Here is a 12,101-nt window from a genome sequence, read left to right as displayed (position 1 = left end):
TTAATATAAATCTTTTTAGACTTCATTTTACATACATTTAAGTTTAATAATGAAAAACCTAAACAAGTAGAAAGAGAAATATGATTAGTAAGGCAAAATTTTGTATTTTTCTTCCCCTTGGATGGTATGGTGTTCTCCATACCATCCATATGCCAGGGTCTGAGCACATTAGCTCAAATCAGATTCATACCCATCCCTAGGATAGATGCAAAGTTAGGGCCAGGGGAGGTGCTGGCTGGCTGACCTGGTGTTACCAGTAACACAGGTGCCCATCAGTGGTTCTGTCACGAGGCTGTGTGAGGCCACTGGGTTTGTTCCAGTCTCTGCCACCACACCTCTAGGGCCCCAGGTGCAGATCTTAACTGAAACAGAGGGATAGCTGCAGAGTTTCATCCGGGAAGCTGGGTGGGCTGCTCAGGTGGACAGGACACTGATGGAACTCAAATGAATAAAAATGAAGTGTGACATTTCTTAGCAGCTCCTGAGGTTAGCAACACAGAGAGCAAATACCAGATCTGCCTCCATGGCTGAGCAGCAGGCTGAGGCTACCACTTGCAGATCGAACCTCTCTCATCCCAAAGAGGGAAAAACATATCTATTATGAAATAGAAAAAAACACATTCTGTGTCTGTGTCAGAAACCACCTGCAAGATACATGAAAATAATAAAAGTGTACACTTATTCACGTTTTACAAGACTTTATGCAATTCTCCAAATTGTTTGGAGGTTGTCTTGATTTTATTAAAAAGAAAACTGAAGTAGAAGTCAAAAGGCTTACTTCACTTCAGATGTCATGCAAGTGGAAAGTGACAAACCTGGGATTTGAAGTCGGTCTCCCTAACCTGAAGCCTAGGTTGCTTGCATGCACCCTGTCACCTCTGTGAAGAAACCCACACTATACCTCAATTGGGACACAGGAGATGGTGCCAGCCTAGCCTCACTCTGACATCGCAGAGTCTCTGTGCTCAGAAAGGAGAGCCTCGGGTTCAGCCCCTGTCTCCCTGGTTCTCAAACACCAGCTTAAGTTTAATTGTATAGCATGACCTTGAAAGTGAAAAATGAAATACCCTTTCACACATGCCCAAATGGACCAGCATCTGGGAAACACAGACCCTGCTGGGGTCATGTTCTTTCACGCTTTTATGGGACCTGGTGGCCCCGGAAGTGCCAACAGCTGCCAGGGCCAGACACTAGTCTCCATGGAAAATAAACCTTGGAAGGAACCTGGGTAATAAAACCTGGAAGGAGTTTGGTAAACCCAATCGTAACTTGCCCTTGGATTGCGTTATATAATGGGTATTTGGGGGGGGGGGGGGTTGTAGTGAAATATTTTTATCCCACTAAGTAAAATCATAGGACTATGATAAAAGCAGTATTTGAAAATCAAATTTAGTACTTCTAAACTTGATCTGCGGGAGCAATGACCGGCACTGACCCAAGGGTCACAGGCTGCAGACCTGCTTTAGCCTCAGCATCAATTTCATGGGACTGTCCTTTTTGCTAAAGACTTAGAGAACCCTTGTTCACAGAGATATGTAGCTGCCAACTCATAAAGCTTTGAATACTTTATCTTGCAATAGCACGTATTTTAATAAGATTTATCCAGAAACATTAAAAAGTAAGTGTAACTTTTTAATTTCAAATTTGAGAACTGTGTTTATTCCTTATGAGTAAGAAAGCCAGATGAACGATAGCTAGCGCTGCCACCTTCTATAACATGATGTGATTTAGGCGTCCTGTTTACCCATTTACCTGTTCTTGCCGCGTTCTCCCGCAGTCGCAAGGACACAGGGCAAGCAGACGCTCCTGAGCGTGGCTGGGTTAAGGAGCTTTACGTGGGCTTAGGTGTAGCAGTGCCCTCCCCAATGCTACTTCACCTGCAGGCGCCTGAGCTGACCTGATGACACCTGGCTGATGAAGCATGACATCCTTCCCCATCGATACCATTAGTACATTCTTGTGTCCATAGAATTGTCCTTATTTATAGTGGGATGTGAATGATGCCCTAAAATTTAAGAATAAGACCACTCTGATAACCTGGAGAGCTCCACTGTCCGCATTTCCTAATTAGTCATTGCATTTCGAGGCACATAAAAGCTTTTACCTACCTGATATAACGTAGAGAAACCAGGCCAGGTTTTCTCTCTAAAAGCCAGAGCCCATCAGTACATGGCACTGTGTTTTCACACCTATGAAGCTCTTCTAGGCCCCTGAGACAAATGGACTGATTGGGGAAATCTGATTCTATTTTATTTAGTCACAATGATAGAGAGGTCTCTTCCCCCGTGATTTAAAAAATAAAGTATTTTATTATTTGGAAAAAGACAGTAGTACCTTTGCTTCTTAAATCACCAGGTAGCAATGATTTGCTCTTGGATCCATGACCTCACGCTGCTTCTCATGTTTACAGCATTGGGATGGGTATCACTGAGAAATTCTTCTTGATTCAAAACATTCTCTGCTTTGAAGAGACGGCCTTTGAAGAGCAGTGGGCATCTGATGGTCATAAGCTTTAGGTTTGTAGAAGAGTAGAGAGAGGAGCTTTCCATTTTCCTGTTCATTGGCCTCCAAGCTAGTGCAGGCAGGGTGGCACCCTGTGGTGCCCGGGTCTGTCCTGGACCCCAGCAGTCCTACGGAAATCAAGGAAGGGCCCTGAAAACTCACTGGACCATCTTTACTTTTTCCATTACCTGGGCATCTTCTCAGTAACAACTGACAATTCACTCCCAGCTATGGGCTAGACCCTGGAAAGTTTAGGAGCTGGCTTCTAACACTTTTATTCACTTAATTCCTTAGTGTCTGTGTGTGCTGTAATTACAACAAATTTCAATTATAGTGAAAGTCCAACTGTGGGGTAAATGGGATTATGGTAATTGTTAGAATGGAGAGGCAGGGAAAGAGGTTCCAAAGCTTTGAGAAAACCTATCTGATCAAGACAGGATCAGTGCAGTCAGCTGCTAATTAAAGCAAACAGACAAAGGAAGGCAACCTGGCTGACTTTTAATGTAGGAGCTTCACCAACAGGCTTACACTACTCAGCTGGCATTTTGAAGACTGTTGAAATGTTTTGTTCTTTTGTCTCTAAGGGAAGAATAGAGAAACGGAAACTGACCTTCAACTCTATAAAAATGGGATGTAGACTCTTAAAAAAGGAAATAACTTTTTATAGAACAGGTATAATTGAAATTTGGAGCATAAATACATTCAGACTCACTTGTAGATAACCATTTACCTGGACATTTGGAAATTTCAAAGGCCTATCAATAGATGTCCTATTTATTCCAATCTGTTACAGGAACTGGAGAAGAGGGAAATATTTCTATAAATGTTCATATAAATACACTGAGTATTTTTTTAGGCTGATTTATGTTTTAACCTTTGACTTCCTCTAGGTGAGTTCAAGTTGGGGGCTTGGGGTATACATGTGTCTAAACCATGCATACGTCCATATAGCCACCAAAAAGACAGACAGAACAAAACATTTCAGGCACACACAGTTAACCACTGTGCTTTTTTCTTAGACAAAAGATACTTTTCTTTTAATTTTTACATGTGACTTTTAAAATGTCCATGTCTGGATAGAGAGTCATAATGAAAGGTGATCGTTAGGCCTGTACCATTAGGTGGGCTTAGTTCCAAATAGGAAGCGCTACCCACTGGGTTTTGTTTGCAGAGTTTAATAAGGGAGTTGGATGGTGGTCAGTTAGACCTGGGTTGAATGTCCGCTCTTCTCTGGCTGGTGACTGGGGAGCTAACTGAGCCTCAATAGCTTTATGCATCAAACAAGGCTCATTCTCTGAGGCCTCATCTCTTGTCCAGCTGGTCCAGGCCCTCACTGAGAAAGTTTGGGACATCATGACTGTCTCTTGTTAGAGACCGTTTCCTAAGTGTACTGAGTTCCTTTTTGCTGTTTAATAGCAAAATAAAATATGAATATAAGCCCATGTACATATTAAAGTTTCATTGTAAAAACCGTGACTGACCTGGAAATATATAGCGACTGAAATGATTCCCACAGTTACCTCCTATTACTAGATTATCGATTTGCTCTGCACCTTCACAGACCTTATTCTGTAGAACAACAAGGACACTGAGAGTGGACACTACCCACGTTACTCTGCGATGTGCTTTAGCCTTCACAGTGCACTGCACATGGAGAGCTTTCCCATACTCATGTGCATATTCGCTTCAGTGGCCTCTCAGCATTCTGTAGTATGCATGTACCATCCTTTATTAACCATTTCCAAAGGGATAAACGTTTTTCTTTTTTAAATCTGTTAATAATGATAATAATTTTATATGTACCTTTGTATGTAAAAAGGTATTTCTGGGGCATTATTTTAAAAAATAGAATTTCTAGGTCAAAGCGGATACATGATTTTAAGTTTTGCAAATGCCATCCACTGTGTCAGTGACAACAGCCTTCGCTCATAGCACGAGCAGACAAAAACATAACAGGGAAACAATGGAAAAGACCATTGGGACAGTGTGTAAAACAAGGGAAAACCATCAGAAAACATCAAAATAAAGACACAACAACTATCCAATAATTTAAAAAAAATAATGCAAATAAAATGAGATGATACTTTTCCTTAATACTTGCAAATTAAGAAAAAAAAATAAAGTTCAAGGTTGGCTAAATTGGAATAAACAGTTACCTAAATACTTTTTAGGAAAGTTTAGGGTATTTTAGAGAATTTGGATAATAGATTAAACCTAAAAATCTGTTATTTTCACCAAAAAGTACCCACTGAGGTGACAATGAGACCCACAGAAGCAGGAAGTGGTGGCAACATTCCCTGCTTTAGGCTCTGTAGACGGAAGGCACCCCCAGGGTGAAGCTGGGGCTTGTGCAGAGCTCGGCTGGAGGGCAGGGTGCTCCCCCAGAAAGGGCTGGGGAAGTGGGACCTCAGAGGGGAATCAGGAGCCAAACAGGTGCTGATGGAAATGGGGTGCCCACAAAGGATGGTTTTTGTATTCAGGTAAAATGGTTTACAAGGTTTATTTTTAGTTTCAAAGAGTGATATTAAATTTTTTAAAATTACAAATTAAAAAAAATAATAAAATAAAATTACAAATTAAAAATACTGCTTTGTAACAAGATTTCTTTCTTATTTTTACCTTAATTCAGTTTATACTATTCCATTTGTAAGTCTAGCAAGTATTGGCAATCAGGTCTAAGGGACTTTGAATAATGCCTAATCCCATTTATGAATGTAATTATTTAAATGCCTTCAAATGTTTTAAACTATGTTTATATGTTTTATTTACTTTTGAGGTAGTTTAATTCACTGTATTAAAAAAAAGAATGCCACAAATATTTATAAATTTTATATATTCAGAAAATGAACATTTAACTTTGGTGAACTTACTTTATCTGAGACATTCTATTAGAGAGAATTTTTTGAAATTGATATTTGCAAGGCTTTTACTCAGATAGGTCAAATTCCCTTAAAAATTACAAATACCAAAGAACTATTGAATTTTTTTTTTCAAAGTTTTGTTACAGTCTTGCTACAAGGAAAAAGATCTATCTCAGGCCAATTCAAAGATCTATTTTGGGCATGTGTGCTTTTTAAAGTACGGCTGATAGACAATACCATGTTTGTTTCAGATGTACAAGATAAAGATTCAACGTCCATGTACCTAATGATCAGATCACCTCCGTAAGTCTAGGAAGCATCTGTCACTGCAGAAAGTCATTATGATGTTACTGACTATATTCCTTGTGCTGTACATTAAAACCCCAGGACTTATTTATTTTATAAGTGAGAGTCTGCACCGGCTACTCCCCTTCACTTTTTTCACCATCTTCCTACCCTCCACTGTTCTACAACCAAAAATTTGTTCTCTTTACCTATGAGTTCGTTTCTGTTTTGTTTGTTTTTTCAGATTCCACATATAAGTGAAATCATACATTATTTCTCTTTCTCTGTCTGACTTATTTCACTTAGCATAATACCCTCTAGGTCCAACCATACTGGCGCAAATGGTAAGATTCCGTTATTTTTTACTGCTGAGTAACATGTCATTTTTCAAGAAAAATTAGAGATTCCATGTTAGAATAAAGAATAAATAAATTAAAAAGTCACTTAATGATTTTTAGACTCCTTGACTTGAGGCAAGACTGTTTAATGCCCCAAATAAGGTTCCTTTTAAGGTTGACAATCATCTGACGTTGATCTTAATTCTATTAAAATCCATTATAAATATCTTTAAGCATTTTTTCAAAGTCAAGAAAGCTAGTTGATTCCCAGAAAGGTACAAGTTATGATCTACAGATGCTCCGGCTTAGGTCAGCTTTGGGCCAGTTTTCTTTTTCAGTACCATATTCCTTCACTCAGAAATGTTAAGACGAAAATTTTGATTATCTTAACTTTATTTATTTATTTATTTATTTATTTATTTATTTATTTATTTATTTATTTATTTTAAAAAATATATCTTCTTTGACTTCCGGGAGAGGAAGGGAGAGGGAGAGAGAGAGATAGAAACATCAGTGATGAGAGAGTCATTGATCAGCTGCCTCCTACACGCCCCCGACTGGGGACTGAGCCCGCAACCTGGGCATGTGCCCTGACCAGGAATTCAACCAAGATCTACTGGATCCTAGGTAGATGCTCAACCGCTGAGCCATGCCCAGCCGGGCTATCTTAACTTTTTAATACTGAATTCAGAAATTTCTGGGATTAAAAATATCATGCTTAGAAGCCATATTCTATGCTAAATGATGAAGACACAGGCAGGGTCCTTGGTGATGCTCCTGGAGTACCTTGGCCACTATGTGCAGGTGCTCAGTCAAGGGCTCCATTACATCCGTGCTTCAAAATCCAATGATAGATCCTGAATGCATTTTCCATTTTGCTTAATAGTCCTTGAAGGGCTTCAGGATTTTTCTATATTTATAGGATTACACATTACTTAAGTTTATTTTAAATAAGATGCCATCAATCTTTAAATAGGTAAAATGGCTTCATCTTACTTGCAATAATAACTTATAAGGACCTTCTACCAAAAGGAAGAAGAGTCTAGAAGCAAATTACATTAACTCAGGCTTAGGAAATGTAGAAAATATCTCTATTATCTGAAAAAGTGAAATTAAAATAAAAGCAGAGTGGAGGCGGGACTATCTTCTTAGCTACTTATTTTAAGCCTTTCACAAATTAGTAGTGAAGAGAGACTGAAAATGCTTTCCTCACCCTTCATCACTTTAGAGAATTTATAGAATGATTTATATATTATGCTACTTACTTATTCCCAATTAACTGATTTATCAATGTCATTAGGACTTCTTTTCCCACAAAAATGTTTTTAAGAACTAAACTGGGACCTCCAAGTTTGCTAAGGAATTTCTGAAGTCCATGGGCAGCTATGTGAAGCCCCCTTCCCCCATCCTTTGAGGAAGCAATGCCCTAAGATGCACAATTAGGTTCACTTTTAAGGAGCAGGTGGAGCACAGTCTTGAGGACGCAGACTCAGGGGCCGGTAGCAGGCTCACTTCTGGCTCTGTGGCTTCAACTTGGACAAGGAGTTTACACTCATTTTGTAATGATCTTCATATATACAATAAAGGAAATATATTTTTAAAGGAACATCTCAGATGTGATTGTGAGGGCATGTCAAAGTATATTTCAAGCTTGTGGCTATGGGACAGTATTTTAGAAAGCCAAAACTAGATTGCCTCATGGTGGTGATATTTCGTTAGAACCTAGCCAGGAAATGAATGTTTAGTTAAATATTATTAGGGTAATCACAAAGGTCAACACACATTTGTTTTATCTGTTAAAAGTAAGAGGAATCAATGTCACCTAGATAGGTAATTTAAATTTCTCAAACATACCTTTTATCTCATTAAAACCTATCCAAAATTAAACACAGACTTATCAGAGATGCTAGATAGTTCCTTAAAGAGCTCTAAGTTGCAGCATTAAAAAGTGTTCAGCTTCTGATCAATTTGGAGACAGTTACTTTAGGAAATAAAGTTAGTGCCCAGTTATACAGCCCTGACAGCCACAGGAATCTCAAAAGGAGCTGTGTTATTTCCTCGCATCCTTAAAGGACGCTACAGAGGATCCCAGTGATGGTGTTCACCTGCTCCACCACCTCACCTGGCTTTCTCTCCCCTCTCTAAACTGATCCTCACTTGCTGCACAGAAGTTCTTTTTGTTTGTCTCACTACTACTTCACCAAAAATGTGAGGCCCTTTCGTCTATTCCCTCCCCACCGAGTTCTTATTGTGCTGGTCAGTGGCAGGCAGGTCATTGTAAGCTAGTGAAGGCCAGATAGACTGTGGTTACCTGGAGAGCCTTGGCTGAGAGAAAGCAGCTCCGGTGGCTGTTGCACCCCAGAAACATTTCCATTCATTCATCGATCCATTCATTCATTCATTCAACAGTCATTACTGGGTGCCTACCTTTCTAGCACTTTGGTATCCTGGGAACCAAGCAGACAACCACCAGTGCCTTTATGGAGCTTACATTCTTTTGTGAAGAGACAGGTAACAAAGAAGCCATGAACTTGATTTTTAATCAGTACACCTGTGTGAGCAGATAGTGAGTGCTAGGATGAGAAAGGGAGCCTGGGAAAGGGGACCGGAGGTGCAGAGTGGGGAGAGTTGCCACCTAAAGTTGCATGCTGTGGAAGGCCTCCTTGAGAAGGTGCCATTGGGCAGAGACAAGGTGAGTAGTGGGTCATGTGGGCAAGAGCCTTCTGGGCTGAGGGAACTTGAGTGCAAAGACCCTGGCAAGGAGCATGCCTGCTGTTCTTTAGGGACAGCGAGGAGGCCAACGTGGCTGGAGCAGATGAAGAGAAAGAAGAAGAATAGGGCGGATTCAGAGAATTAAAGGGGGTGCAGGTCAGCAGGCACTGGTAGGTCATTTGAGGATGTTGCCTTTCCCCTGAATAAAGAAGGAAGCCACTGGAGGTTTACTATGATTTGCCTTAAGTGTTACAGGATCTCCCTTGCTCTCATTGGGAACTCACTGAAGGGAGTTAGCGTGAAGGCTGGAAGACCAGTTTGCTGATAATTACAGTTGTTCAGGCAAAAAGTGCTGGTGACTCAAACCCAATGGTATCAGTAGAGCTGATAAGAATAGTCAAATGCAGGAGAGATTCTGAAGGCAGAGCCGGAGGGATGTGCTCCTGCCCCAGATGTGGGCTGTGAGGGAATGAAGGACCTTCAAGTTACAGGGTCAAGACAGTGGTAAGCATAAAGTCGCTGTCATCTGATGGGGAAGGAAGGAGATGGGTGGAAAATGTGGGTCAGGAGGTGAGGTAGGAGGTGAAATTTAGGTTTGGACATGCAAATTGTGAAATATTCGTTAGACGCCTAAGTGGAGTTGGAAGCAAGCAGCTGAGTCTATGAGTTTGTAATTCAGGAGAGAAGACCAAACTCAAAGTATAAACTCTGCATATAAAGTCATGGGAATTGCTGTGATTGATTGTTGCTCTGTAATCTGATTTTTGCTTAAAAGCCAAAAGTTCCTATTTCTTATATGAAACTTTCTACATTATAAGAGAATTGACAGACTGCGTTTTCCAGAAGTGTCTTGGATCCCACTGCTTTCCCAATGCCTTTCCCAGGACCTGCCCGCTCCAGCTGGAAACTCGTGCTATGTCTCAGTTCCAGCTAACTGAGCAAAATAATCACTCTGCTCTTCCCCCAGGGAAACTGCAGAAGCCTTTCGGTTCCCCCCGATGCGATGGAGAGAACTGTGCTTGCCCTGGTGCCTGAAACTGGACTCGGGTTTAAATTCTTAGAAGAGTTGGCCCCTAGTCTTTCGACAGCTTGTAAACCATTTTCCATCTTTGAAGAGCGTCTCTGCTGTCATCCCTGCTGTGCTTCAGCCTTTAAGGGAAACTTTTGTCTCTTCATATTTCCTTGTGAATTACCCAGCACATCACAACCCAGCAGTGACGGCAGAACCATGTACCAGTGCAGGCTGGATGGCAGGCAGGGATGATGGCAGGGACCCTGTGAACACTCTTCTTGCCACTCCCCCTCTCACCTGGGCTGTCCACGGCCTCAGCTAGCCATGGTCCTTCTCTTTTGGAACAACGCTGATTTGCGGGAGGGGTATCAATTCTTACGTAAAATGTATATATAAGTTTTGTCTCCATCGTATTGTTTTTTCTCCTTCCATCCCCAACTTTTGTCTGCCTTTGCGTCAGCTCTTTCCTTCACCTCCCTCGGTCCCACATGCTGCTGCTATATGGAGGCTGGCAGCTCCCAGTGCCTGTGCCTCCCCCTTCCCGCCCCGGGCTTCCCGGACGCACTTTACAGCTCCTGCGCTCCTAAGGAGGGTGAAGGGAGCTTTCTTTGTTAGACGTTGCACACCAAGAGATGGCACATCCACTCAGACCCAGTTATGTAGGAAATAATTTTAGGACTTTAGAGGACAGGGGCTCAGATTGATTATCTCCAAGCAGTTTGAGTTAAGCACCCTGCGTGCGAGACTGTGACTGCCCCCCTCAGTGCAGGCTTCTCACGTTGGTGGCTCTGCACTGCTCTCTTTCTGGGTTCCTGTCTTAAGTGCTCAGTTTATACCAAGTAGAGAGAAAAAGAAAACACCAGCTAAAATGAACTGCGTAAGGAATATGGAAATTATACCCATAAACCTGCCCTTTTCAATAAGCAAATTTGGGTTGTGCGTTTTTTATGCTGAGTGGCTAGCTCACAGATGAGCTCTTCTAATGACAGTGTGTACTGAGCCAGAGTGAACCCAGCCCGAGGCAGCCCTGGAAGCATCCGTTCAGTTTTTTGTCACTTTAGGAATATTAGGTTTTCTCATAAACAAGTATTCATTTTCCCTACTGGAATACAATGTTGGTTCTTTTGAGTGACTATAAAGATATGAATTTCTAGCCTACATTTTCATTGATAAACTGAGTTTATTAACACTTCAACGTAAAGGTCTGTGGGAGGCTTATTAAGGATGTACTCAAAGTGCCCAAATATTTCCATACTTCCCCGAGTCCTCCCCGTGCACACCCAAGGGATTTGGCAATCGTGAGTTTTAAAATCCTCTAGAGCATGGGTTATACGGAAAATTTGTTTTTATTTCTTTCTGGGTTTATAGAATGCTGATTTATAAAATGTTAAGACTCTGCTAGGTGAAAGTAGCAGAATTCCAACTTGAGCTGGCCTGGGAAGATCTTGGGGTATCTCTCAGAATAGAATATAGAGTAAATAACCAGCCATCAGAATGTTCAGGGTGCAACCAAATCTTGGTAACAGCAGCAACCAACCACACAAATACTGTCAGACCTCTCTCCATCGCTTGTTCCTCCTGCAGGCTACACCCGGGTGCACTCTCTCTCCCTCCCTCTCTCTATCCCTATCTCTGCCTCTGTCCCTATCATTTCTACCTCTATCTCTATCTCTATCTCTGTCTCTATCTCTACCTCTACCTCTCTCTCTGTCTCTATCTCTATCTCTATCTCTATCTCTATCTCTATCTCTATCTCTATCTCTATCTCTATCTCTATCTCTATCTCTCTCTCTCTCTCTCTCTCTCTCTCTGTCTCTGTCTCTGTCTCTGTCTCTATCTCTATCTCTATCTCTATCTCTATCTCTATCTCTATCTCTATCTATCTCTATCTCTATCTCTATCTCTATCTCTATCTCTATCTCTATCTCTATCTCTATCTCTATCTCTATCTCTATCTCTATCTCTATCTCTGTCTCTATCATCCCTGTCTCTAATCTCTATCATCTCTATCTATCTCTATTTCTCTCTCTTTCACTGAAGATAAGTTTTCTTCCCATGGTTGAAACTTTGCCACTGAGAACTTCTGAGTTTTCTATTTTACAGCATCAGTTACCAAAAAGAGACTCATCTGAACTTTCTTGGTGACAAAAAGCAAAAGAATTATAAGATAGGAACCTATGGATCTGGCTTTGCTCAGCTTCCCATTTTTAAATCTCTGTGCATGTGTGTGTGTGTGTGTGTGTGTGTGTGTGTGTGTGTGTGTGTTTGGGGTGGAGGAGTGAGAGGGATGGGGTGGGACAGGGTTTAGAGAGGGCATATGAAATCTTGACAGCTTTAGAGGAGAAACTATAGAGAAAAAAACTTCAAGAGAAGCAATATGTAGGAGGTGGG

General features: G+C 41.2%; 1 protein-coding gene across 2 annotated transcripts in view; it reads left to right on the top strand.

Moving 5' to 3' along the window:
* The window catches only part of CNTNAP5 (contactin associated protein family member 5), a 724,101-nt gene that overhangs the window by 422,103 nt on the left and 289,897 nt on the right, over window positions 1-12,101 (top strand). The gene's annotated exons all lie outside the window — the stretch shown is intronic.

Source organism: Miniopterus natalensis, chromosome 8, assembly GCF_054644295.1.
Source record: "Miniopterus natalensis isolate mMinNat1 chromosome 8, mMinNat1.hap1, whole genome shotgun sequence".
NCBI classification, from domain to species: Eukaryota; Metazoa; Chordata; class Mammalia; order Chiroptera; family Miniopteridae; genus Miniopterus; species Miniopterus natalensis.
The sequence above is the reverse complement of the archived record's forward strand: the minus strand, read 5'-3'. Positions and strand labels throughout refer to the sequence as shown.